We start from the raw sequence: 9,497 nt of genomic DNA, 5'->3' as shown, positions 1-9,497 counted from the left end.
CCAATTTCACACTCTGGGGTTGCTCCCCAACCTGCCGCTCTGGGGCTGTTCCCCAACTTGCCACTCTGGGGCTGTTCCCCAGTCACCACTCCGGGGCTACTCCCCAACTCGCCAGTCTGGGGCTACTCCCCAACTCCCCATACTGGGACTGCTCCCCAACCTGCCGCTCTACGGCTGTTCCCCAACTCGCCACTGGAGCTATTCCCCAACACGCCACTCTGGAGCTATTTCCCACTTGCCACTCCGGGGCTGTTCCCCACTCGATGCTCTGATGCTGTTCCCCACTCACCACTCTGGATCTGTTCCCCACTCGCCACTCTGGGGCAGTTCTCCACTCGCCACTCTGGGGCTGTTCCCCACTAGCTGCTCTGGGGCTGTTCCCCACTCGATGCTCTGATGCTGTTCCCCACTCACCGCTCTGGGGCTGTTCCCCACTCACCGCTCTGGGGCTGTTCTCCACTCGCCACTCCTGGGGTGTTCTCCACTCACCACTCTGGGGCTGTTCACCACTCGCCACTCTGGGGCTGTTCCCCACAAACCACTCTGGGGCTTCTCCCGAACTCCCTGCTCTGGAGCTGTTCCCCACTCACCGCTCTGGGGCTGTTCCCCACAGACCGCTCTGGGGCTGTTTCCCACAAACCACTCTGGAGCTGTTCCCCACTCACTGCTCTGGGGCTGTTCTCCACTCGCCACTCCTGGGGTGTTCTCCACTCACCACTCTGGGGCTGTTCCCCACTCGCCACTCTGGGGCTGTTCCCCACAAACCACTCTGGGGCTTCTCCCGAACTCCCTGCTCTGGAGCTGTTCCCCACTCACCGCTCTGGGGCTGTTCCCCACAAACCGCTCTGGGGCTGTTTCCCACAAACCACTCTGGAGCTGTTCCCCACTCACTGCTCTGGGGCTGTTCCCCACAAACCACTCTGGGGCTGCTCCCGAACTCCCTGTGTGGGGGCTGTTCCCCACTCGCCACACTGGTGCTGTTCCCCACAAGCTGCTCTGGGGCCGTTCTCCACTCGCCACTCTGGGGCTACTCCCCAACTCCCTGCTCTGGGGCTACTCCCCAACTCCCTGCTCAGGGACTTTTCCCAAACTCGCCGTTCCGGGGCTGTTCCTCACTCGCCACTCTGGGGCTGTCCTCCACTCACCACTTTGGGGCTGTTCCCACTCGCCACTCTGTGGCTACTCCCCAATTTCCCACTCTGGGGTTGCTCCCCAACCTGCCGCTCTGGGGCTGTTCCCCAACTTGCCACTCTGGGGCTGTTCCCCAGTCACCATTCCGGGGCTACTCCCCAACTCGCCAGTCTGGGGCTACTCCCCAACTCCCCATACTGGGACTGCTCCCCAACCTGCCGCTCTACGGCTGTTCCCCAACTCGCCACTGGAGCTATTCCCCAACACGCCACTCTGGAGCTATTTCCCACTTGCCACTCCGGGGCTGTTCCCCACTCGATGCTCTGATGCTGTTCCCCACTCACCACTCTGGATCTGTTCCCCACTCGCCACTCTGGGGCAGTTCTCCACTCGCCACTCTGGGGCTGTTCCCCACTAGCTGCTCTGGGGCTGTTCCCCACTCGATGCTCTGATGCTGTTCCCCACTCACCGCTCTGGGGCTGTTCCCCACTCACCGCTCTGGGGCTGTTCTCCACTCGCCACTCCTGGGGTGTTCTCCACTCACCACTCTGGGGCTGTTCACCACTCGCCACTCTGGGGCTGTTCCCCACAAACCACTCTGGGGCTTCTCCCGAACTCCCTGCTCTGGAGCTGTTCCCCACTCACCGCTCTGGGGCTGTTCCCCACAGACCGCTCTGGGGCTGTTTCCCACAAACCACTCTGGAGCTGTTCCCCACTCACTGCTCTGGGGCTGTTCTCCACTCGCCACTCCTGGGGTGTTCTCCACTCACCACTCTGGGGCTGTTCCCCACTCGCCACTCTGGGGCTGTTCCCCACAAACCACTCTGGGGCTTCTCCCGAACTCCCTGCTCTGGAGCTGTTCCCCACTCACCGCTCTGGGGCTGTTCCCCACAAACCGCTCTGGGGCTGTTTCCCACAAACCACTCTGGAGCTGTTCCCCACTCACTGCTCTGGGGCTGTTCCCCACAAACCACTCTGGGGCTGCTCCCGAACTCCCTGTGTGGGGGCTGTTCCCCACTCGCCACACTGGTGCTGTTCCCCACAAGCTGCTCTGGGGCCGTTCTCCACTCGCCACTCTGGGGCTACTCCCCAACTCCCTGCTCTGGGGCTACTCCCCAACTCCCTGCTCAGGGACTTTTCCCAAACTCGCCGTTCCGGGGCTGTTCCTCACTCGCCACTCTGGGGCTGTCCTCCACTCACCACTTTGGGGCTGTTCCCACTCGCCACTCTGTGGCTACTCCCCAATTTCCCACTCTGGGGTTGCTCCCCAACCTGCCGCTCTGGGGCTGTTCCCCAACTTGCCACTCTGGGGCTGTTCCCCAGTCACCATTCCGGGGCTACTCCCCAACTCGCCAGTCTGGGGCTACTCCCCAACTCCCCATACTGGGACTGCTCCCCAACCTGCCGCTCTACGGCTGTTCCCCAACTCGCCACTGGAGCTATTCCCCAACACGCCACTCTGGAGCTATTTCCCACTTGCCACTCCGGGGCTGTTCCCCACTCGATGCTCTGATGCTGTTCCCCACTCACCACTCTGGATCTGTTCCCCACTCGCCACTCTGGGGCAGTTCTCCACTCGCCACTCTGGGGCTGTTCCCCACTAGCTGCTCTGGGGCTGTTCCCCACTCGATGCTCTGATGCTGTTCCCCACTCACCGCTCTGGGGCTGTTCCCCACTCACCGCTCTGGGGCTGTTCTCCACTCGCCACTCCTGGGGTGTTCTCCACTCACCACTCTGGGGCTGTTCACCACTCGCCACTCTGGGGCTGTTCCCCACAAACCACTCTGGGGCTTCTCCCGAACTCCCTGCTCTGGAGCTGTTCCCCACTCACCGCTCTGGGGCTGTTCCCCACAGACCGCTCTGGGGCTGTTTCCCACAAACCACTCTGGAGCTGTTCCCCACTCACTGCTCTGGGGCTGTTCTCCACTCGCCACTCCTGGGGTGTTCTCCACTCACCACTCTGGGGCTGTTCCCCACTCGCCACTCTGGGGCTGTTCCCCACAAACCACTCTGGGGCTTCTCCCGAACTCCCTGCTCTGGAGCTGTTCCCCACTCACCGCTCTGGGGCTGTTCCCCACAAACCGCTCTGGGGCTGTTTCCCACAAACCACTCTGGAGCTGTTCCCCACTCACTGCTCTGGGGCTGTTCCCCACAAACCACTCTGGGGCTGCTCCCGAACTCCCTGTGTGGGGGCTGTTCCCCACTCGCCACACTGGTGCTGTTCCCCACAAGCTGCTCTGGGGCCGTTCTCCACTCGCCACTCTGGGGCTACTCCCCAACTCCCTGCTCTGGGGCTACTCCCCAACTCCCTGCTCAGGGACTTTTCCCAAACTCGCCGTTCCGGGGCTGTTCCTCACTCGCCACTCTGGGGCTGTCCTCCACTCACCACTTTGGGGCTGTTCCCACTCGCCACTCTGTGGCTACTCCCCAATTTCCCACTCTGGGGTTGCTCCCCAACCTGCCGCTCTGGGGCTGTTCCCCAACTTGCCACTCTGGGGCTGTTCCCCAGTCACCATTCCGGGGCTACTCCCCAACCCGCCAGTCTGGGGCTACTCCCCAACTCCCCACACTGGGACTGCTCCCCAACCTGCAGCTCTAGGGCTGTTCCCCACTCGCCACTCTGGAGCTATTCCCCAACACGCCACTCTGGAGCTGTTCCCCACTCGCCACTCTGGGGCTGTTCCCCACTAGCTGCTCTGGGGCTGTTCCCCACTAGCTGCTCTGATGCTGTTCCCCACTCACCACTCTGGATCTGTTCCCCACTGGGGCTGTTCTCCAGTTGCCACTCTGGGGCAGTTCTCCACTCGCCACTCTGGGTTGTACCCCACTCGCCACTCTGGGGCAGTTCTCCACTCAACGCTCTGGGGCTGTTCCCCACTCACCACTCTGGGGCTGTTCCCCACTCACCACTCTGGATCTGTTCCCCACTGGGGCTGTTCTCCAGTTGCCACTCTGGGGCAGTTCTCCACTCGCCACTCTGGGTTGTACCCCACTCGCCACTCTGGGGCAGTTCTCCACTCAACGCTCTGGGGCTGTTCCCCACTCACCACTCTGGGGCTGTTCCCCACTCGCCACTCTGGGGCTGTTCCCCACAAACCGCTCTGGGGCTGTTCCCCACTCGCCACTCTGGAGCTGTTCCCCACAAACCACTCTGGGGCTGCTCCCGAACTCCCTGCTCTGGAGCTGTTCCCCACAAACCGCTCTGGGGCTGTTTCCCACTCGCCACTCTGGGGCTGTTCCCCACAAACTGCTCTGGGGCCGTTCTCCACTCGCCACTCTGGGGCTGCTCCCCACTCACCACTCTGGGGCTACTCCCCAACTCCCTGCTCTGGGGCTACTCCCCAACTCCCTGCTCAGGGACTTTTCCCCAACTCGCCGTTCCGGGGCTGTTCCTCACTCGCCACTCTCGGGCTGTTCTCCACTTGCCACTCTGGGGCTGTTCTCCACTCACCACTTTGGGGCTGTTCCCCACTCGCCACTCTGGGGCTGTTCCCCACTCAACACTCTTGGGCTGTTCCCCACTCGCCACTCTGGGGCTGTTCCCCACTCGCCACTCTGGGGCTGTTCCCCACTCACCACTTTGGGGCTGTTCCCCACTCACCTCTCCGGGGCTGTTCTCCCACTTGCCACTCTGGGGCTACTCCCCACAATGGGGCTGCTCCCCAACCTGCCGCTCTGGAGCTGTTCCCCACTCGCCACTCTAGGGCTGTTCCCCAACCTGCCGCTCTGGAGCTGTTCCCCACTCGCCACTCTGGGGCTGTTCTCCAGTTGCTACTATGGGGCTGTTCGCCAACTCGCCACTCTGGATCTGTTCCCCACTCGCCACTCTGCGGCTGTTCTCCATTCACCACTCTGGGGCTGTTCCCCACTCACCACTCTGGGGCAGTTCTCCATTCACCACTCTGTGGCTGTTCCCCACTCGCCACTCTGGGGCAGTTCTCCATTCACCACTCTGGGGCTGTTCCCCACTCACCACTCTGGGGCAGTTCTCCATTCACCACTCTGGGGCTGTTCCCCACTCACCACTCTGGGGCTGTTCCCCACTCACCACTCTGGGGCTGTTCCCCACTCGCCACTCTGGGGCAGTTCTCCATTCACCACTCTGGGGCTGTTCCCCACTCACCACTCTGGATCTGTTCCCCACTGGGGCTGTTCTCCAGTTGCCACTCTGGGACAGTTCTCCACTCGCCACTCTGGGTTGTACCCCACTCACCACTCTGGGGCTGTTCCCCACTCGCCAATCTGGGGCTGTTCCCCACAAACCGCTCTGGGGCTGTTCCCCACTCACCACTCTGGGGCTGCTCCCGAACGCCCTGCTCTGGGGCTGTACTCCACTCGATGCTATGATGCTGTTCCCCACTCGCCACTCTGGAGCTGTTCCCCACTCACCGCTCTGGGGCTGTTCCCCACTCAGCACTCTGGGGCTGTTCCCCACTCAGCACTCTGGGGCTGTTCCCCACTCACCGCTCTGGGGCTGTTCCCCACTCACCGCTCTGGGGCTGTTCACCACTCAGCACTCTGGGGCTGTTCCCCACTCGCCACTCTGATGCTGTTCCCCACTCACCACTCTGGAGCTGTTCCCCACTCACCACTCTGGGGCTGCTCCCGAACGCCCTGCTCTGGGGCTGTACTCCACTCGATGCTATGATGCTGTTCCCCACTCGCCACTCTGGAGCTGTTCCCCACTCACCGCTCTGGGGCTGTTCCCCACTCAGCACTCTGGGGCTGTTCCCCACTCAGCACTCTGGGGCTGTTCCCCACTCACCGCTCTGGGGCTGTTCCCCACTCACCGCTCTGGGGCTGTTCACCACTCAGCACTCTGGGGCTGTTCCCCACTCGCCACTCTGATGCTGTTCCCCACTCACCACTCTGGAGCTGTTCCCCACTCACCACTCTGGGGCTGCTCCCGAACGCCCTGCTCTGGGGCTGTTCTCCACTCACCACTCTGGGAATGTTCCCCACTCACCACTCTGGGGTTGTTCCCCACTTGCCACTCTGGGGCCGCTCCCGAACTCCCTGCTCTGGGGCTGTTCCCCACTCACCACTCTGGGGCTGTTCCCCACGCGCCACTCTGGGGCTGTTCTCCACTCACCACTTTGGGGCTGTTCCCCACTCGCCACTCTGGGGCTGTTCCCCACTCGCCACTCTTGGGCTGTTCCCCACTCGCCACTCTGGGGCTGTTCCCCACTCGCCACTCTGGGGCTGTTCCCCACTCACCACTTTGGGGCTGTTCCCCACTCACCTCTCCGGGGCTGTTCTCCCACTTGCCACTCTGGGGCTACTCCCCACAATGGGGCTGCTCCCCAACCTGCCGCTCTGGAGCTGTTCCCCACTCGCCACTCTGGGGCTATTCCCCAACCTGCCGCTCTGGAGCTGTTCTCCACTCGCCACTCTGGGGCTGTTCTCCAGTTGCTACTATGGGGCTGTTCGCCAACTCGCCACTCTGGATCTGTTCCCCACTCGCCACTCTGCGGCTGTTCTCTACTCGCCACTCTGGGGCTGTTCCCCACTCACCACTCTGGGGCAGTTCTCCATTCACCACTCTGGGGCTGTTCCCCACTCACCACTCTGGGGCTGTTCCCCACTCACCACTCTGGGGCTGTTCCCCACTCGCCACTCTGGGGCAGTTCTCCATTCACCACTCTGGGGCTGTTCCCCACTCACCACTCTGGGGCAGTTCTCCATTCACCACTCTGGGGCTGTTCCCCACTCACCACTCTGGGGCTGTTCCCCACTCACCACTCTGGGGCTGTTCCCCACTCGCCACTCTGGGGCAGTTCTCCATTCACCACTCTGGGGCTGTTCCCCACTCACCACTCTGGATCTGTTCCCCACTGGGGCTGTTCTCCAGTTGCCACTCTGGGACAGTTCTCCACTCGCCACTCTGGGTTGTACCCCACTCACCACTCTGGGGCTGTTCCCCACTCGCCAATCTGGGGCTGTTCCCCACAAACCGCTCTGGGGCTGTTCCCCACTCGCCACTCTGGAGCTGTTCCCCACAAACCACTCTGGGGCTGCTCCCGAACTCCCTGCTCTGGAGCTGTTCCCCACAAACCGCTCTGGGGCTGTTACCCACTCGCCACTCTGGGGCTGTTCCCCACAAACTGCTCTGGGGCCGTTCTCCACTCGCCACTCTGGGGCTGCTCCCCACTCACCACTCTGGGGCTACTCCCCAACTCCCTGCTCTGGGGCTACTCCCCAACTCCCTGCTCAGGGACTTTTCCCCAACTCGCCGTTCCGGGGCTGTTCCTCACTCGCCACTCTCAGGCTGTTCTCCACTTGCCACTCTGGGGCTGTTCTCCACTCACCACTTTGGGGCTGTTCCCACTCGCCACTCTGGGGCTGTTCCCCATTCGCCACTCTGGGGCTATTCCCCAACTCCCCACTCTGCGTCTGTTCCCCACTCACCACTCTGGGTCTGTTCTCAACTCCCTGCTCTGGGGCTGTTCCCCAACTCGCAATTCCGGGTCTGTTCCCTACTAGCCACTCTGGGACTGTTCTCCACTTTCCACTCTGTGGCTGTTTCCAACTCACCACTCTGGGGCTGTTTCCCACTCACCACTCTGGGGCTGTTCTCCACTCACTGCTCTGGGGCTACTCCCAATCTTCCTGCCATGGGGCTGTTCCCCAACACGTCGTTCCAGGGCTGTTCTCCACTCGCCACTCTGGGGCTGTTCCCCACTCGCCACTCTGGGGCTGTTCCCCACTCGCCACTCTGGGGCTGTTCCCCACTCACCACTCTGGGGCTGTTCCCCACTCGCCACTCTAGGGCTGTTCCCCACTTGCTACTCTGGGGCTACTCCCCAATTCGCCACTCAACAGTCTTGGGCTGTTCCCCACTCGCCACTCTGGGGCTGTTCCCCACTCGCCACTCTGGGGCTGTTTCCCACTCGCCACTCTGGGACTGTTCCCCACTCGCCACTCTGGGGCTGTTCCCCACTTGCCACTCTGGGGCTGTTCCCCACTCGCCACTCTGGGACTGTTCCCCACTCGCCACTCTGGGGCTGTTCCCCACTCGCCACTCTGGGGCTGTTCCCCACTTGCCACTCTTGGGCTGTTCTCCACTCGCCACTCTGGGGCTGTTCCCCACTCGCCACTCTGGGGCTGTTCTCCACTCGCCACTCTGGGGCTGTTCTCCACTCGCCACTCTGGGACTGTTCTCCACTTGCCACTCTGGGGCTGTTCCCAACTCGCCACACTGGGACTGTTCTCCACTCACCACTCTGGGGCTACTCCCCAATTCGCCACTCTGGGGCTGTTCCCCACTCACCACTCTTGGGCTGTTCCCCACTCGCCACTCTGGGGCTGTTCCCCACTCGCCACTCTGGGGCTGTTCCCCACTCGCCACTCTGGGGCTGTTCCCCACTCGCCACTCTGGGACTGTTCTCCACTCACCACTCTGGGGCTGTTCCCCACTCACCACTCCGGGGCTGTTCCCCACTTGCTGCTCTGGGGCTACTCGCCAATTCGCCACTCTGGGGCTGTTCCCCACTCACCACTCTGGGGCTGTTCCCCACTCGCCACTCTGGGGCTGTTCCCCACTCGCCACTCTGGGGCTGTTCCCAACTCGCCACTCTGGGGCTGTTCCCAACTCGCCACTCTGGGGCTGTTCCCCACTCGCCACTCTGGGGCTGTTCCCCACTCGCCACTCTGGGGCTGTTCCCCACTCGCCACTCTGGGGCTGTTCCCCACTCACCATTCTGGGGCTGTTCCCCACTCATCACTCTGGGGCTGTTCTCCACTCGCCACTTTGGGGCTGTTCTCAACTCCCTGCTCTGGGGCTGTTCCCCAACTCGCCGTTCCGGGGCTGTTCCTCACTCGCCACTCTCGGGCTGTTCTCCACTGCCACTCTGGAGCTGTTCTCCACTCACCACTTTGGGGCTGTTCCCACTCGCCACTCTGGGGCTGTTCCCCACTCACCACTCTGGGGCTGTTCCCAACTCGCCACTCTGGGGCTGTTCCCCACTCGCCACTCTGGGGCTATTCCCCACTCGCCACTCTGGGGCTGTTCCCCACTCACCACTCTGGGGCTGTTCTCAACTCCCTGCTCTGGGGCTGTTCCCCACTCACCACTCTGGGGCTGTTCTCCACTCACCACTTTGGGGCTGTTCTCAACTCCGTGCTCTGGGGCTGTTCCCCAACTCGCCGTTCCGGGGCTGTTCCTCACTCGCCACTCTCGGGCTGTTCTCCACTTTCCACTCTGGGGCTATTCCCCAACTCCCCACTCTGCGTCTGTTCCCCACTCACCACTCTGGGTCTGTTCTCAACTCCCTGCTCTGGGGCTGTGCCCCAACTCGCCATTCCGGGTCTGTTCCCTACTAGCCACTCTGGGACTGTTCTCCACTTTCCACTCTGTGGCTGTTTCC

The sequence above is a fragment of the Chiloscyllium plagiosum genome, unplaced genomic scaffold, assembly GCF_037043375.1.
Source record: "Chiloscyllium plagiosum isolate Xiang-an unplaced genomic scaffold, Cpla_swu_hap1 HiC_scaffold_1, whole genome shotgun sequence".
Taxonomy (NCBI): Eukaryota; Metazoa; Chordata; class Chondrichthyes; order Orectolobiformes; family Hemiscylliidae; genus Chiloscyllium; species Chiloscyllium plagiosum.
The sequence above is the reverse complement of the archived record's forward strand: the minus strand, read 5'-3'. Positions refer to the sequence as shown.